This window comes from Protopterus annectens, chromosome 14.part0, assembly GCF_019279795.1.
Source record: "Protopterus annectens isolate FY-2018-M chromosome 14.part0, PAN1.0, whole genome shotgun sequence".
NCBI classification, from domain to species: Eukaryota; Metazoa; Chordata; order Ceratodontiformes; family Protopteridae; genus Protopterus; species Protopterus annectens.
Window position 1 is genome coordinate 693305414 of NC_056748.1, and position 14868 is coordinate 693320281.

The following is a 14868-nucleotide window of genomic DNA, read 5'->3' on the forward strand; positions in this document are numbered from 1 at the left end:
CTGTTTGTTCTGTTCCCGCGCTTGTGGCTGGTTGACCGTTGGTCTGGTTGTTGGGTTAGTGACTCAGTTTTTGTAGTGACTATGTCTAAAGATACTAAGGAGCATAAGCCCTCGGGCTTTAAGAAGTGCACGAAGTGCAGTTATAAGATGTCTATCACTCATGGACACTCTGTTTGTGTGTACTGTCTGGGAGCAATTCACCTCCAGGAATCGTGTAGTTTTTGTCATGCTTTTAGCCCGCGTGTTCTTCAGGAAAGGAAGAACAAATTGATTTTGAAGGGACTTCTGAAACCCTCCTTCGAGGAGGGTTTGGAGAGTGCTTCCAGCTTTAAGTCTTCCCCATCTAAAGCTAAATCTTCTAAGGTTAAAAAGCGATCCCTGGCTCCATCAGTCTTCTCGGAGCCGCCAGAGAAAACAGCTAAATCTTCAATGACATCCTCAGCTCCATTGTCCTTGGGGCCGCAGGAAGTGTCAGTTTCTATGGAACCTGCTTTGACTCCTTTTCTCTCGGAGCCGGTCGCCTAGCATTAGGCCGGTATCTCCTCCTCGCAGGTCTCCTTCAGAGAGGAGGTCTCGATCTCCTTCCCTATCCTCCAGGACCTTATCGGATGTGGATGTTGATGGAATGGTGCAGAGACTTATTCAGCCACCGGTACTGGCTAAATTGTTTTCGGCTCCGACCCAGTCGGCTCCGGAGCTGGTCCCTCTACCTACGTCAATACTTCCTCCGAGTGCATCTCAGCTTTCGGAGCCGGAGTGCTTGGCTCCGTTTGATGTCCCTAGGTCGGTTCTGACAGCCCCTCCTGGCTTATCGGTTCCGACATCAGCTCCGACTCTGGCGCCATCCATGGGGTTCAGGACTCAGGATTCCTCGGTTGAACCCGAGGGGGAGGCTTCAGGACACCTCTTGGCTCCTAGTCTCCCTCTCGGTGCTTCGGCTCGGGGAAGCCTGAATCCTGTCTCGGCTTTGGACCTGGTACCTTCTGATCAGAGGTCTTCCATGGCTGATCGATCTTCGGACTTGGGAGGACCAGCTTTTGAGGCCATGCGGATCGCGCTGGCCAGGTCGTCAGCGGCATCATACAGTTCAGTCACTCTGTCCCCTACAGCACCGGTGCTGGTCTTTGATCGCCCTCTGTCTCTTGACAGCGGAGCCCGAAGGCCTCAGGGTACCCCCACGAGTGGTCTCCATATTTGAGGGCCCCTCAGAGTTTTTACCTGAGGAGCCACCCAGAAAGAGAACGTGCAGGGGGAAGCACATAGATTCCCAAGATGAGTTTCTCACGTCAGACACCGACCTCGAGGAGTCGGAGGGGTCCCCTAAGTCATCCTCTGAGGATGTTTCTTTCTCTGACATCCTACAGATTTTGAAGCAAAGAGGTGACTGGCCATCCAAAGCCCCCTCCGAAGAGGAGTCTGTGTTCCTGAAGGCCTTTGGTGCTCAGCCCTCCACTTCCTGGGTGTCTCCTCCCTTTGATGAGCTTCTGGATCTGGTTTGTCGAAGGGTGTGGGTAACCCCCAACTCTGTGGAACCAGTCCCCAGGAGACCCAATAAATTTTTGTCTGCCCCTTCTGATAAGGAATTTCTATCCAAGGGAGTCCCTGTGGATGCCATGGTGGTGGCAACGGCCACCAAGAAGGAATTGGCAGAGACTTCTTCCACCGTCCATCCCCCTTACAAGGAGTCTAGGACTATGGACCGGTACGGGAAGCATATGTTTTCTTCAGCGGCCTTTACTTTGCAGTCACTGAATTACTTATCACACTTTACACGGATCCAGAGAGATCTCCTAAAGGAGCTTGGAGATACTCTAACGGGTAACGTTTCTGAGGCGGTTGCTCAGAAAGTCAACGCTCAGATGTCTACCCTCAATTCTATTGCGAACTCCTCCATGAGGCTGATCTCTCTCAGGCAGCTGAGGGAGTGAGTAGGGCAGCAAGTTCAGGAGACGCTCTTAGAAGAGATGCCTGGATGTACCTTTGTCATTTCGTGGAGGCCTTCAAGTCTACATTCACCGACGCCCCGTTTGATGGTTCCTCTTTGTTCGGAACAAAGGTGAAAGACACTCTCACTAGGTGCGAGCAAGAGGGAAACGCTCCGTCTGCCGTAGGAGTCCGTTTTCCCCTTCCCTCTAGGCCTTATCCCAAGGCCCAGAAGGGTGGGAAGATGTGGTTCAAGAAATCACAGAGGTTTTTTCCCGATGCACAAGGTGAGTCCCCCTACAGAGGCAGGGGAGAGGGGGGTGGTTATTCAGGTAGACGCCGCCCTAGGGGCAGAGGAGGCCCTCGTAACTCGGGAGACCGTGAATCCTTTCGTGGTACTCCCTACCGCCGCTCCTGATGGGAGGCACGACTGTGCGTTTCCAGAGCCAGTCGGCGGTCGCATCTCACTATACCCGGAGGCCTCGCAACGTATCACCCAGGACCCCAATGGGTTCTACAAATAATTTCCGGAGGATATACCATTCCCTTCTCGTCAACTCCCCCTCCAATCAAGAAAATCCCGGATGTTCCACCCAGTCAAAGGGATTCCACAGCTTCAGAGGTTTCAAAGCTGCTAGAAAAGGGAGCCATCCAACATGTCCCCTCAGACCAGACCGGATTAGGGACTTACTCCATATTCTTTTTGGTGCCGAAAAGGACAGGGGACCTGAGACTCATTTTGGATCTTAGCCGATTGAACACCCATGTGCAAAAGTCCAAGTTCCATATGGTCACATTGCAATCTATTCTCCCATTGTTGGGAAAAGAAGTGTGGATGTGCTCCATCGACCTCAAGGATGCTTACTACCACATAAAGATGGACAGGGCATCCAGAAGTCACCTATGCTTCTGGCTGGGAGCCAGTCACTTTCAGTTTCGAGCCCTGCCCTTTGGTCTCACCACAGCCCCCAGGGTGTTTACCAAATGCATGGCAGTGGTGACTGCTCACTTGAGACGTCAGGGATTCCAAGTGTTTCCATACCTGGATGACTGGCTCCTTACTGCCACCACCAGGCATCTGCTACTTCAGACCAGAGATGCCACTATCAACCTATGTCAACAGTTGGGCATCACCTTGAACTGGGAGAAATCTGCCTTGTTGCCCTCGCAGCATGTCACCTTTATAGGCACCGAATTAGACACCGTGCTCATGCGGGCATTTTTACCACAGGAAAGAATCAGAGTTTTACAACAACAGATTTACGCCTTGCTCTCTCTGAGGAGAGTGAAGACAAGATTGGTCCTCCAATTGTTGGGGACGATGGCTGCTACGATTATGTTAGTTCCCCTGGCAAGGTTACATATGAGGCTCCTTCAGTGACTACTCTTCGCCCAGTGGTCTCTTCAATGTCTACCACTTTCTCACTCTATTCTGCTCACAGACAGGTGCAGACAGGATCTCAGTTGGTGGCTGCACACCGACAACCTCAATGCGGGAAAACCCTTCATTCCTTCGCCTCCGGTTGCCACGGTGACCACGGATGCCTCCCAGATGAGGTGGGGAGGGCATTATCTAGGCAGGACAGTCCAAGGCACGTGGCAAGAACATGAGATGTATCTGCATATCAGTGTCATGGAGATGAGAGCAGTGCTACTAACGTTGCAAGCACTTCAGAGCTTTCTTCCTCTCGACTATTGCAATCCACTCAGACAATATGTCGGTGGTATGGTATTTGAACAAATAGGGAGGAACCAAGTTGTATCCCCTTTGCAGAGAGGCCATGCGAGTGTGGCAGTGGGCAGTGTCTTTCCAGCGTTTTCTGGTGGCAATGCACATTCCGGGGAAGTCCAATGTGATCGCAGACAGGCTAAGCAGAGGTATTCTGATGCCTCACGAGTGGTCCCTGAACTGTGAAGTTGCGGAGCAGATTTTCTGCAGGTGGAGTCAGCCTTGCTGTGACCTTTTTGCCAGCCCCCTCAATGCCAAATGCAGCAGCTACTTCACCCTTATTCCCCCTCAGAGAGAGTCACCCAGGGATGCTCTAGTCCACGAATGGCCCTCCGGTCTACTATATGCCTTCCCTCCGGTTCCTTTGCTGTCAAAGGTTATTCAGAAAGCGCAATCCTTGGGAAGCAAAATGATTCTGATTGCTCCACACTGGCCTCATCAAATTTGGTTCCCCTTTCTCCATCCCTATCTCATGGACGCTCCTTGGATTCTGGACCCACAACCAGACTTACTGACTTATATGTCAGGGCAGCTCCATCCCTCTCTTCGAACCCTCCGGTTGACAGCTTGGCTACTCCACTTCCATCATTAGTTAGGCTTCACCATTTTTTGCCGGATGTGGTTCATATTCTATCTTCCTCTCATAAGCCTTCGACCAGGAAGATTTATTACAGCAAATGGAAGAGATTTTCCATCTGGGCACATGCCAAACAGATTGACCCTTACACAGCTCTAATCTCATCAGTATTGGAGCTTCTCTCTATGCTTTTCAACCAGGGATCAGCTGCCGCAACCATTAAAGTCCAGTTGGCGGCGATTTCTACCTTTCACGTCGCAGAGGAACCTAGTCTAATGGCACATAGACTCTGTAAGGCTTTCCTGAAAGGCACTTTGTTGCTTCGTCCTCCTGTCTCTGAACCTGTTATGCCTTGGGACTTAGACTTTGTTCTACAGGGTCTTACTTCACCCCCCCCCCCTTTGAGCCTGCAGCCACTTGTGATTTAAAAATTCTTAACTTGGAAGACTGTCTTTTTGGTAGCCATCACTTCAGCCAGACGTGTTTTGGAGCTTCAAGCTTTATCAATTAAACCACCTTATTTGATTTTTCATAAAGACAGGGTTTGTCTCGGACCGAATCCTTCCTTTCTTCCTAAAGTAGCATCAGTTAGTAACCTTAACCAATCCATTGAATTACCAGTGTTTTTTTCCTCAGTTCTCGAACAAGGCAGAATTCAAATTTCATCAGTTGGATGTGCACAGACGATTACGATTTTATTTGCACAGAACAAAGGACCTCAGAAAATCTGATCAGTTTGTTTCATTTTCGGAAAACAGAATTGGGTCTCCTGTTTCCAAATTCACGTTGTCTAGGTGGATTTCCAGTTGTATTTCTTTCTTTTATACTTCAGGGGGAAGAGATTTACTGTTCTGAGTGAAGGCTCACACTACCTGGTCTGTATCTACGTCTACAGCTTTTCAGGCCAGATTGTCTATGGATGATATTTGTGCTGCGGCTACATGGGCGTCTCCTCACACCTTTATTACTCACTACAAATTGGATTTGGTATCTAGAGGCAGATCTTCCTTTGGTTCCACAGTGCTCAGGAGTATATTCCACTGAGCCTCCCAGGATTTAGATGCTGGGGACGCTGTCCCACGGGTAAGAATATAGGCGAGATTGGACTACATAACATCAAGAAGTTATGTACTCACCATAACATTCGCTGTATGTAGTCCATCTCGCCTCACATTCTTACTTACCCCCCCCCCCCCAACCGTCCCCCATCTTGGAGGATCTAGAGGTTAGGCCTGGTTTCAGAATTCCCTTAATTCTTGGTTTGTTCTTCCTTCCTTAGGTGTTATGCATGGAGAGTGAGTGCTGGTGCTCGCAGCAAACTAGATCTGAGGATAGAGAGCGGTGCAGCATGGGATACCATTTTGGCCCAGCCAATTGAAAGACTTTGAGCTAAAGTATGGTAGAGTCAGAGCCAACATTCGGCTCCGAACCCACGGGTAAGAATGTGAGGCGAGATGGACTACATACATCGAACGTTATGGTGAGTACATGACTTCTTGATGTTCATCGTGTTACACTGCTGCAGTCATTACACTTGGGTTATCCTGCCGTCAGGCGGTCCCACAGTCAGCCTGAGTTCCAAAGTCTTGGTCCGGCATCAGTTGCTGTCGCTTCTTCCCTGACGTCAGTGTGCCAGGGGAATATAAGATGCATCCGACGCCATTTTCTTCAGTCTTTCTTGCCGCGTGGTGCCCGAAGCAGAAGCAGTTCGCAAGTGCCGGTCGGCCGACTCCTGAAATTTCCGAAGTCGAATTTCAGATCCGAAGTCTTAAATAAAGCTAAGTACCCCATTGGGGAAACTTTTTTCCTGCCTCAGACCGATGTCAGAAAAAGTTAATAATTGTATTTCTTGTGGGAAGCAAATACCTCATAAGGACTTCCACTTTTACTGTATTCCATGCCTAGGCCCTGATCACGACGTCACTAGTTGTCGGTTTTGTGCTAGATTTAACAAACGCACTGTAAAAAGACGTTTTGATTTTGCTTTGCACTACTTTGGCCGAAGGTTCAATTATACGATGCCGTTGGATCAGCCGATGACCTCAATACCGAAAAAACGCAAAGACAAGGATAAAGACAGGCATCCGAGGTCCAAAACCAATGACGAAACCTCTTCTAGGCCAGTCGCCGGTTCTCAGTGAGGCGCTTTCGCAGCCCCTGACACCCGCTACCTCAGAGCCCTAGGCCGCTGCCGACTCCCACGTGGAGACATCTAGGCCTCTGGAAACTCAGGGTATTGGACCTATGGAACTAATCCCTTAGATGGGTGCGGAGCCGCTGAGCAGGCATTGGCTTCTGAGGGTGTTTTTAGACCTTCACAACTTACCATTACAACAACAGCCAAGACAAAAGTACCATTAAAGACAAAGAAACAAGTACAGCATTCTCCTGGACAGTCCTCCATGCCTAAGAAACAGATGCTTAAAATGGCCGAAGACCTCATTACTCTAATCAGGGGTTCCCATCCCCCTCCTGAGAAAAGGCCTAGGCAGGATACAGACTATGAGTCCTCTTCAGACCAGGGATACTCTCTCCCCCCCTATGAGGACTCTGATGCTGAAGAATCTATCCCTTCAGCCTCTCTTCCTGAGGATTATTCTTTTGGGGAAACTTTACATACCATGAGGGAGCATTTCCATTGGGAAAGCCAGGATTATTCAGAATCCAAGAAAAGGCTGAGGGATTTCCTCTTATTGCCTCAACACAAGCCCCTGGCTATTCCGCCTGTGCTAGATATTGTGGAGGATGTGTTCTCTGAATCCAGTTTATCTCCTGACTCTTTGCCCCCTGCTCCAGGCAAGCCAGATAGGTATTATAGAGTCCCTGACTCTCACAAGTTCCTTTACAAAAACCCTTCTGCTGATCCAGAAACTATTTCCCAGGGTCCAAAAGGGTTTAAGGCTTCCATTGCAAAAAATCCAGTACCCTCTGACAGAGATTCCATAGCTTTGGATAGATGGGGAAGAAAGTATACACTTCTGCAACTTTAGCAGTAAGAGCTTTAAATTGCCAGTTTCACATGCTTAAGCATCAACAATATTTAATGGCCCAGTTAAAACAGAGAATGCTTGCAAGCACAGAAGCTCCTGATTGTAAAGAAATGCAGGATTTATTGCATGCAGTTGAACAGGTGGGAAAACATACTCTGCAATGTGGTTTTGATTCTTTAGAGGCCTCTTGTAGAGCCGCAGTTACAGGTTCTGTGATTCGAAGACATGCTTGGTTAAAAGAACAAAGTTTACCTGATCATATTAAGGCAAAATTATTGGATGCTCCTTTACAGCATGATACTTTGTTTGGTGTTAAGGCCGAAGAGGTGTTAAAGAAAATGGAGGATAAAGCTAAATCTATGTAAACAGTCAAGGATTTCTTACAGGTACAGCCACCTCGGTTTAGCAGAAATTGGCCAACAAAGAATTGGTCCTTTCCATTGTCAGACAGGCCACAGAGAGGCAGATACAGACGCCCAAGAGGCAGATCTCCACCCCAAGGCTCAAACAGACAACGACAGTGGGGGCACCTCAACCCCAAAAGGTGGTGAGGACAAGTCTCAACCTTACAGAAAACAGTCACAATGACTTTCCCCTCCGTATGCCAAGCACATCCCTTTTGGAAGCCTCCTTAGGGGGAAAGTTAGCACTTTTTTCTCAAAACTGGCAAACAATCACCCAGGACAAATGGGTCCTGAATATTGTGTCTCAAGGTTACAGATTCCACTTTCATACTTTACCAAGGCTAAAAGGAATGCCAGACCTGCCACAAAATCAATGGGCATAGGCACAAAAACAAATTTCAGCCCTCATGGACGTGAGAGCTATTCAAAAAGTACCACAACAGGAACAAGGACAAGGATTTTACTCAAGACTCTTCCTGGTCCCCAGAAAGGACAAGGCCTGGAGGCCCATACTAGACCTTTCAATTCTGAATACTTAGCTGGATATTCCGAAATTCAAAATGTTGACATTACAGCAGCTTCTACCTATGCTGGGCAAGAAGGCTTGGCTTGTTACTCTGGACCTCAAAGAGGCATACCTGCATGTCCCTATCAGACAAAATTGCAGAAGATACCTCCGATTCAAAGCTGGTACAATGCATTACCAATTCTCTGCACTGCCCTTTGGCTTATCTACTGCACCCAGGGTCTTCACAAAGTGCCTGGCACCAGTAATTGCATTTTGCAGACAAAAAGGAATTCAAATATATCCATACCTGGACGACTGCCTCATTCAAGCAGAGACAAAGCACATTCTTCTACAGCATCTGGCGTTTGTAAAAAGGTTGCTAATTTCTCCAGGGTACACAGTAAACGAAAAGAAGTCAAAACTAGTACCCTTGCAACAGATTATATTCCTGGGTGCCAGCTTAAATACAACGGCCCAGATGGCTTACCTCACGCCAGACAAACAAGTTCAACTAACTCAATATTTTCAATTGCTGGCAAGAAAGTCCCATTTCCCTGCAAGAAAAATTCTGCAGGCCCTGGGATTCATGGCATCCTGCATACTACTAATACCATATGCCAGACTGCATATGAGGAAATTACAATGGTACCTGAAAAGTGTTTGGACTCAACACTCTCACAGTATAGAAGCAGTAGTACCAATGATTCTCTGCCTACAACAGGAGTTTCGATGGTGGGCACAGGCATGTCACCTAAACAAGGGTCAGCCTTTTACCCAACCCACAGCCAGGCAAACTCTAACAACGGATGCTTCAGATTCGCCTGGGGAGCGCACATGGCAGGAAAATGCATTCAGGGCAAGTGGACCACAGACCAGATGCATCTTCACATCAATCAAAAGGAGATGTTGGCTGTTCAAAATGCCCTAACAGCTTTCAAGGACCTTCTACATCCAGGACAATTATTACTAAAGACAGACAACAGACAACACCACAGTAATGTGGTACATAAACAAGCAAGGGGGCACTCATTCTTATCCCCTATGCAGGCAAGCCATGACCTTGTGGAACACAGCTCTAACGTATCAAGTTCACCTGCAAGCACAATTCCTGCCAGGAAAGAAAAATACTCTGGCAGACGACCTAAGCAGAAATATCATGGACCCTCACGAATGGAAATTGAATCCACAAATCTTCAGCATGGTAACGTAAAATTGGGGATGCCCAGACATAGATCTTTTTGCCTCTCCACTGAATTGCCAACTACAAAAATTCTGCACAAGGACTTATCACAAACAAGCATGGAAAGTGGATGCTCTTCTTTTCAGCTGGAAAAACCTAAAAGTTTATGCCTTCCCGCCACTGCCTCTCCTTTCAAAGGTACTCCTAAAAGCCAGACAAGAAAAAACAGAGATGATCCTGATTGCTCCAGACTGGCCACGCCAGCACTGATACCCTATCTTAAGGAACTTGGCTCAAGGCCCACCATGGATTTTGCCTCAAATACCACAACTTCTGACTCAGCAAAACAGTCAGATCCTGCACGGTCAGCTCAAAACACTAAACCTGGCTGCATGGCAGATACATAAGTCAAACAGACAACACCTCTCTCTAAAGCTGTTATGGATGTCATTTTGGAGGCCAGGAGGCCTAGCACCAGGAACGCTTACTCAGAAAAATGGAAGAGATTCTGTGCCTGGAACCAGGCTCAAAGCCTTGACCCTCTTGTTCCAAACATTCCTCAGATTTTACAATACCTAACTGAGATGCTGGACAGAGACTTATCCTTCTCATCAATTAAGATCCACGCCTCTGCCATTTCAGCACATTACAACATGGATCCTCCTTTATTCCCTCATCCTTTGCTAAAGCAGTACCTCCAGAGGGGCTAAAAACATAAGACCGCCCCGGAGAGCACCAACACCAACTTGGGACCTCAATTTCGTTTTGGAAAAACTGACCCTGCCACCTTTTGAGCCAGCCAATACAGCCGATCTAAAATTTTTATCATGGAAAACAGTTCTGCTCCTGGCAGTAACTTCAGCACGAAGAGTCTGAGAGCTACAGGCATTAATGGCAGTTCAACCTTTTATAATTTTTCATCAGGACAGGTTATCTTTAAGGACAAACCCTACCTTTATGCCAAAGGTGATATCTAGTGTGGCGCTTAACCAAAACCATCCATTTGCCAACTTTTTATCCAAACCCCCAGAATAAAGGGGAGAAACTTCTGCATTCTTTGGACATACACAGGCAGCTACGCTTCTACTTGGACAAAACAAAGGCTTTCAGGAAAACTGAGCAACTGTTTGTAGCATATGCTGCAGGATCACAGGACAAGGCTATCTCAAAGCAGACTATATCCAAATGGATAGGACACTGTATTCGGTACTGCTACACACAGCATGGAAAATCAGTCCCAAATAACATTAGGCCACATTCCACCAGGGCAACAACCACTTCAACAGCCTTTCTCAGAGGAGTACCTACCAAGGAAATTTTGGAGGCTGCAACTTGGAGTTCAGTGCACACCTTTACCAAGCATTACCACCTGCCTCTTTACTCTAAATCCAGAGCAGGATTTGCCACTGCAGTTCTGCAGGGCCTCATAGCCAATCCTAACTCTTTATAGACCAGCCACCCAACCTCAGCTTTGGGATTATACCCAAGTGTAATGACTGCAGCAGTGTAACACGATGAACATAGTACAGTTTTGTACCTACCATAAATGTAGATGTTAGAGTGTTCACACTGCTGCAGTCCAGGTTACCCTCCCTCCATCCCCTCTGAACTAGCTGGACTTATATATACCTTTCTATCCTATGCAACCTTTGGGGTGTATTTGCTGGTAACTGAAGGTATTTTTTTACTGTATATTTTTGATTAGCAGTATGTATTGCCTACCTACTTGGGGGCACCTGACATCTGGGGCAAGAAAAACTAAAGAAAATGGCGTTGGATGCATCTTATATACCCCTGGCGCACTGACGTCAGGGAAGAAGCGACAGCAACCGATGCCCGACCAAGACTTTGGAACTCAGGCCGACTGCGGGACCGCCTGATGGCAGGATAATCCAAGTGTAATGACTGCAGCAGTGTGAACACTCGAACATCTACATTTATGGTAGGTACAAAACTGTACTTTTTGGGTCTTTTGTGTGAAAAGCAACAGGTTCTTCAACTGAAGATCTGTGTATACTGTTCAGTATATTTGTGTAAGTTAAGTGACAAAAATAAGTCCATAAAATAAACTTAAAAGTTAGAAGTGTGGTATTAAGTTGGAATTTTAAATTTAATGCTCTGAAGTATAGGGTAGTACATCTTTGAAAAACAGAATTTCACTGTAGAATATTGGATGGGGGTGATGCTGAGGTTGAAGGCTTTAAAATGAAATGGTACAAGATGAGTAGCACTGTGACAAATACTTTGTTGTGCTGAGAGAACCAGCAAAAAAGTGAGAGAGTTAGCTTTCATTTTTAAGCTAGTCAGTTTTTTTATTGCTTATTCCAAGGGTATCATAATGGTGTACAGACAGATATATGAAAAACCAAACAAAGCAGGCTTATCTAATAAGAATAAACTTTCAGAAAAAAATATAAACAAGTTAAAACTCCAGCCCTTGTTTGAAATATAACTAGTTATTAATGCAGAATCTGATTAATTTATTAACCTAGCCTGCCCTGAACATATAACATAGAAGGCTTTAGTAACAAGTAACAAAAGTTCAATCCCACATCAAGCACTAGCCCAGGCATAAAGTTTAGAGAAGCATCAGAAAAGATTGAAACTGAGAAGTAAAGTCCTCCCTTTTTGTAGTCCAGACGCTCCCAAAGAATCCATCACTAAAATTGCAAAAAAATAGCTAAAAAATATCAGCTTCAGAAATGGGATTAATCATAGGGATTATCTATATCAATACCTTCAGTATTCTTGCTGCAAGCTTCAAATCCAGAAGCAACAAGTCAGTCACCAGATGAAGAAACCCATCATCAGGATGCTGGATTAGTCAGTGTAGGAAATTTCAGATGTATTTGACCAGTATTCTTCAGAAATAATAGTCTGACTAGGTGTCCCTTTCCTAAATTGTAAAACATAATAAGGATCCCACTGGTGTCCCATTATTTATACTATAGGAAGTTTGATCAAAGCTCTTTCTAAAGTCTGGATTAAAGATTGAGACTTTTACCAGAAGAAATTCAAGCAGGAGTCAGACTGCAATGATTTTGGATTTTTTTAGTGATATTAAGTGCATCAAGTTGGCACCTAGCACTTTATATGAGATACCATTGTATTTAATATGGAGTATTGCTGGGCCGTCGTAGCCCCAAATATGCTGCTTTAACTATGGGTTATTGAGAACATGTATATATTTATAATGACATCACTAGTTTTTGTACAGTCATACTCTTTAATAGAGAATATATCTTGACACTGGTTTGATCATTTGAAAGGGCTGTGTAAAGAATGGGACAATTTTGTGTGATATCTGCACATACATCAGATTTTTGTGTTGTGGCACATATAGTTAGCAGTAGTTTCCTTTCCTGATATTTTAGTTAAGATTGAGATGATATTTGTTTCTTTATCCACTGAATCTTTTAGTGAATCTGCTAATAAAATTATGTATTACAGGCAAATGCTTGCCATCCAAAACACCTTGTTAGGCATAACCTTAAATCACAAATAATGCTTCTTAAATAGATTTTTGTTCAGTTTCAGGTAAGTCATCAATTTGCACGCAGGAAAAAATGAATGCTGCACACTTGAGCAGCACAAGTAGTGGAGAGTTCATTTCACAGAGTGGCTCACAGCTGTAGTGCGCTGAGTATTGTCTTTGATTCCCCACACCCTTCCCTTGGCTGTTAATTAGCCCTGCGCTGTTTGAATCCTACCATGGTACACATGTCTGAAACATGGGTATTGTTAACTTACTGAGAACATAAAACAAATATGCAGAAATGAACTGTGATGTTTTAGTAATCATGTTATACATTTAACAGATCAGAGCATCCAAGTAAGGTTATTGTTTCATACCAACCAGGAATTAATGCTATTTATGTACATTTCAACAAACAGTGGGTATTTGCTGAAAAATAATTCTCTAATAAGTGCATTTGTCAGAAAAGAAGTAATTTTATGTTTGAATGCCCTGGTTTAGGTTGGGTGTTAATATGGAATTACTTGTTGGATTGTAGAATTCAACAATATTTGAAGTGTTGCTTTTCTTGTTTGCTGTGACTATGTGAAACCGGTGAAGGAATTTCATATAGGAGGTATTCAGAAGATTTTGTTTTATTTCATCAACTTCAACACAAAGTGCAATTCTAAATGTATTATTTACATTGCATGGTGTGTATGTGATGCTGTACTGGCAAAACCACTAGGGTTTTTAAAACTTGGATGATTTACGGAGATACGTGCAGTAGCATGGATGCATTATTTAAGCATTTAAAGAGCAGCAGTGGAAATTGCCATTTTTCTTTTATACGTGTAACTGGCTTTTTTTTAAGGAGAAGAATGACATTAAAAACTATATCCGCAAACATGACAGCTTTTGAATTTAAAAAGTTAAGTTTGCAGCTACCACTATTAAATGACTTTTATCAGAATTGCTCTTTGTTAAAATACAATGCGTACTATATGACTTTGAGGACATGTAGTGGTTTGGTTGCATGTTACAGCTGTTTTCAGCAAGAGTGCATTTTATCAACCATAACTTAATGACATAGATCACTAGGACAAGTATAAATGCAGCATATATATATATAATGTGTGTATGTGTGTAAATTTGAGGTAACCAGTCAACCAAAATGTTTTTTTTGGGGGGGGGGGAGGCATTCCTTGAAAAAACTCACACAGATAGTAGAGGTTAGGACTGAACCCCAACCCATGGAACTGAGGCAGAGAGCTTCCCACTAAGTTGCTGTGCCATTTAGAATAATTACTGTATGCAGAGTGCTCTGATTAGAACTGGTTTGGTGTTTTCTCTGGTCCATTTTTTTTGGAACTGTGGTCCAGTTTTTTTCTGATAATTAAATGGTGGCTCCAGGCTTTCAGACAGAACATTCATCCCAAGAGATCATTGACAGCTTTCAGTTACAACTGCTTTTGGTGCTGTCACTGAAACAGAAGATCATTAATTGCACATACAGTGGAGTTCATTAACTGTATTTTTTCCTAAATCTCAGAACATTAAGACCAGCTTATTTAAGTTCAGAAGTACTGCAGCAACTGCTACTCCACATGCACTATGCAGCTGCTCATTCACACTTACATAGCACTGTTCACTGCAGTTGTTTGGAGCAGGTCTTGGATAGCTGTACACCCCTGCAGTGACAGTGATAGTCAACAGTCCAGCATCCACGTATCACACAACAGATGCTGCAATTAACTGGAACTGTGACTAAATACTGATCTTAATGGTAGAAACCTATTAAACTGTAAAGATTGTGACAGCCTGACTCCTCAGCAGCAGTCCTGTCCCACCACTTTATTTTATTTATTTATTTATTTATTTATTTATTTAGTTTACATTTGTTGACCAGGTAAGTTTAACTGGATACATGTCCATTTTCAGCAGAGGCCCAGGGAGATAAGCTCCACTTGAAGAGATTAACAAAAAGATAAACATAAACATAAACATAAAATGGTTAACATATAAATGCATGTACAAAAAGTAATAGCAGATTATTACATAACATTTCAATCCATGATTACAAAAATTATTACAGAACATTAT

The 14868-nt window shown here is 44.6% G+C and overlaps 1 protein-coding gene across 2 annotated transcripts in view; it reads left to right on the forward strand.

The window, feature by feature from the left end:
- ZBTB48 (zinc finger and BTB domain containing 48) overlaps positions 1-14868 on the forward strand; it is an 823012-nt gene that overhangs the window by 343921 nt on the left and 464223 nt on the right. The gene's annotated exons all lie outside the window — the stretch shown is intronic.